The sequence below is a fragment of the Trachurus trachurus genome, assembly GCF_905171665.1.
Source record: "Trachurus trachurus genome assembly, chromosome: 11".
In the NCBI taxonomy this organism is placed as follows: Eukaryota; Metazoa; Chordata; class Actinopteri; order Carangiformes; family Carangidae; genus Trachurus; species Trachurus trachurus.
Window position 1 is genome coordinate 7,067,278 of NC_139904.1, and position 4,829 is coordinate 7,072,106.

Genomic DNA, 4,829 nt, shown 5'->3' on the forward strand with positions numbered 1-4,829 from the left:
AAGCCGTTGTTACGTTTGCTGCCTGGCGGGCCGCTCCAGCGGAAGTGCTTCATCTTGTATGTGCTGTCTTTTTTCTCCTGCTGCTTGTCTTCTGCCTCCCGTCGACTCATCTCTTCGGGCAAATCCTCGGCTGACTCCTCCTCCATGCCATTGGAGGTGTAGAGCTTGGTTGGGCGGCGCTTTCGCCCGACAGGTTTTCCCCAGCGGAAATGCTCCATGGAATAAGAGCGTTTGACCTGAGGGGAGGAGGAAGTTAGAAGAGAAAGGGAGGATAAAGACTCTGGGTCTGACGGAGAGAGGGGTTGGAGAAGACCATCACTCGGGATGACCGGTACCTCAGTGGTGAGGTCAGGTCGACAGATCTGGATACACTCCTGCAGGAGGAGGACAGAAAATGTGTTAATTGGGATGAAATGCAAATATGCTGACATTGAATGCATCAGTAAAATGTTGAGTTTGTTTTCCACCACCATTAATGGATATTTGTTTATTTGTAATGGACCACAAAGCCCTGTGGAGTTTTTCCATCAATTTTCGGCTCAGTGTGACGGTGGCCTTGAGAGTTAAAAATACTGCAGCTTTCACTTGGATAATCAACACAGTAGCCTAGTACATGTAACACATGCTCTGTTTGAATGTGTTTTGTTAATAGGATAGTTCAACATTTTGTGAAATTGGCCCATTACCATAATCCTTATAGTTTTAGAAGAAGGTTCGTTACCTTTATTTGTCGGTTCAAGATTTTTTTAGAACGGCGGAACAGAGCCGTGAGGCTAATGGAATTTCTTGGTTTCCCTCATCAAACTCATCAAATACATGATCCAACAACTCCAGGTAAATGCAGAGACTGCTTGCCGAAAAACTGCCCTCGAAAGGAATCAGCGTTTTTGCATGAATTTACCTCGAAAACAACTCTGTCTGGTAACGTTGTGTTATTATCTCATAGCGTGGTGAATGTGCAGGTCACAACTTGTCCACCAGAGCGTTTTGGAGTTGTTGGATTGTGTATTTGATGAGTTTGAAGAGGGAAACCAAGAAATCCCATTAGCCTCCATAGCGTAGCTCTGAGCAGCTCGCGGCTCTGCTCCGCCGTTCTAAAAATAGCTTGCACCGACAATCAAAGGTAACGAACTTACTCCTAAAACTATAGGGATTATGGCAATGGGCCAATTTGCCAAAATGTTGAACTATCCCTTTAAATTGCAGTGGATTGAGCTCTAAGGGCCACCGTACAATGTCCACACTCATCTGCCAAATATGGTAATTAGCTAATTAGCATATGGCAACTAAAAAGCCATTATTATCATATAAGTCCAAACATACATGTTAACTGCAACTTGACTCTTTGTGTGTGTGTGATGTGTTTTACCATCATGCTGCTCTCGTCGTCGACCCCCTGACAACTCGGATGCTCCAAGCACTGATTGACATTTCCCCTGGTCACGCCCACAACCATCACAGCCACCAATAACCACACAGGACACATTCTCCTGCAGAAAAAAATAAAATATTTTTTTTGTTTGTTTGTTTCTAAACAGTTTATTTGGTTCTAGTTTATATTCTCAAAGCCCAAAATAAGTAACCAATACTACAAACATTACTAATGATAACAAAAATAATCTAATTCAACAACAAGAATATTTGACACTTTATCGAGAAACGTCCTGCATTTAAGTATCTTTATGATCAGTACTGATTTCGTATAAAATATATTGTGAAACTTTTACTGATCTGCCCAGAGTCATTATAAACATTAAATAATGTTTTGCACAATGTCCATCTTGTCTTGTTTTGATACCTGCCTAATTTATTTTCTTCATATTGTCTTGAGCATTTTTTATTTACAATATATTAACCATTTTTGAGGCTGTAGATGTTTCTTTAGGAATTAAAATGAAGAAAATTTGGTTTATTATTTATATGAACAGATAATGAAAACACTCACCACACTGTCCTGTCGCTCCCTCTTCTGTTTTCTTGTCGTTTGGCCGCTGAATTAAGTAGAGTTCTGCTGTTCTCCTCCACTTTGGTCCCTCCAACTGACCGGCCAGTTTTATACGCTGACAGCCAAGGACACACACACGCACACGGAAAATTACGTCATTACCTGAAATCTCCCTGTCGACCATTCATGCTTGTAAACACCCGTGGAATTAAGAGAATCAATGAAATCCACCTGTTCCACACCCAGCACACACATTCATACACCCTCATCCTCACCATCCTCATCTTCCACATCACCAAATGAGAACCTCCTGAACTTGGCAGACCTCTCAGGGAAATTAGTCATTCAGATAAAAGGTGTATTTTTAATAAAGACTTTCATACCTCCAACAGCTATTTGATAGATTGACACTGATGTTCCCCTGAGGATGTATTGAGACCTTGTAGTGCTACCATGACGCTGACATTAATGGTTTTTGGGTAAATTGTCTCCACGACATTCAGACTGACTGCAGTTGGTCTGGATGTCTTTGTCCCCTGAGGATGAAATGTACAGTATAGTAGCTGAATAATTGTATTGTATTTAGTTCTACAACCTTAGCAGTGTTGCAGTGGTTGTGTAATAAATGAGAATGGAAAGACTGAGAGAGAAGTTAGAGAACTTACTTTCACACAGCTGGCCAGCCGCAGACCGGTGCGTTGGGAGTGTTAAATGTCAGCTGATGCATCAGGAAGATTAACACCGGAGCGACATGTTGTCACGGGGATTCAAACCTGTCGGCCAGAGTCTACAGTTACACCCACTCTCACCTGCTGCTGCTCGTCTCTCCATTGTCTTGCGCCCTCAGTGTGACCAATGATAGATCTGGAGGGGATTGGGCTTCTTTACCGGACCGCTGAGGATGACCTTTATCTCCAAAGCCAGTTTACCCTCATCTTAAAGGAACTGTTTGACATTTAGGAAAATCTGCTTTATGAGGTGTTCAGTTTGACGCCAGGAGCATTGCATTTGTACGTTCAATATGAAGCTGCAGCCAGGTCTAAAGCTCACTGATTGATTATTTGATTAGCTAGTTGAGTCTGCAGCAATGACATTTCTCTGTGCTTATTGGTGTTTTTCTTATCAATTTTTCACATGTCTCTCTTCACTATCTAGGAAAGTGGTTTCTGACTTTTGAAATCCACTGCAATACATACTGTATACATACACCGATAGGCTTTAGGATGCATATACAGTATTTATTCATTTATTTATGTAACATATCTACAAGATACACAAACATATAAATATACATAGCCGATTTGTATGGACTGGACATACGTATATGCAAGTAGATGAAATTTCAAATATTAAGTGGTTTCAATTCAAACAAATTTAATTTGTATGTACTTGTATGTCAATATCTGCACATACAGTATATTACCATATGATCAAAGCTTGTAAAGATGACTGATACTGTAGATTACCATGAAATGGGTTACTTCACTCCCCGTTTCTTTTAATTAATTACTAGATTACCTCCAAAACCATTGATAACTTTTTAACATCTTATGAACCAGAAAAAGATCTGAGATGCTCTTGGATCTAAGTGAAATTCATTAGAGTTCATCTGAACCTAATGTGAACCTTCGACAGTCTAAATGGGATAAATTAGGGTTAGGGTTAGGGTTAGGTTGGGTTCATCCGCAAAGTTACAGGCTTTTAGTTTGAAATCCAACAGATCAGTGCTTCAGCGGATGGTTTCCTTCAGTAAAACCAGTTGGATTCATTCTGTCTCTTTAATTTGTTACTGTAACTTGTAGTCACATTATTTTAATCCCTTTATGCATTACCTCAGAGAACAATGGCTGCCAATCCCCTTAAAGGATTATCAGGAAAGATGTCATACCCGGTGTTGGACACAAACACACAGACACACACATGCACACACGCAAACAGTCTGCTGGCTATCCTGCGTTGGGATGCTGGGACACGCTGGGTCACAGGTAGGAAAGTAGTTCACATACTGCAAGTTCTTTATGTGTTTTTAGCTAATACTGTACATGCTGACTAAAGGCCCTTAGCAGAAGTTTTGAATATTTCATCTTATTTGCCCATTGCCTTCTACTGTAGGTATTCTGGGTGTTATATTCCAGTCCTAATCATCAGGGTCTTTTTTTTTTTTTTTTTTAGCTTGATTTGTTTCTACTGAATTCAGAGCATCTGACTGAAGATAGACACTGAGAGCCAGCAGTTATTCTGTTTCTGTTTCCTGTCTGTTGTGAACGATGTGGGTTTATCATCATGTCCTTGTCGAGGGAAGGGACTTTGTGAGAAAGTGCATTTTAGGACTTGAAGGAGAAGTTAAGTGCTATAGGAGAACCTATGGACCATGAACATGTTTTTGACAGTTGGTGGCACAGCAGGATTAATACCAACTCTGGTGATATGTTACTTTGGTCACAATTTCTTTGTATTTAGAGCTTAAGACTTTTTTTTCAACTGCTTTAGTCACATCTCAAACAAGTCAAGGGAAATGCTTTTGGTTTTCTCTATGATGAGAATTTGTGAAACCAATTTGTCCCAATGAAGAGAGTAAAGACTTAAACAGCTGGTCTGTAGTACTGCATTTTATTGGGTGTGTACATTGCTCCTGTATAGATATGCCATATAGGTTTAGTGAAGTTATGGTGCAAGGTATTTTAGTGGGACGGCCCATGCAGGTACAACATACATGGATGGAATAGGTATGATGCAGTTACGGCACAGGCATTGAACCTACACAGAACAAAACACAGTCACAAAATGTCTTCATTTCTGTTCATCAGCAGGTCTTCGACATCCTGCAGTGAAGCCAAGAACTCAAACCAAACGTTGGAGGAGGTCTGGACCTCATCTTGCCGGT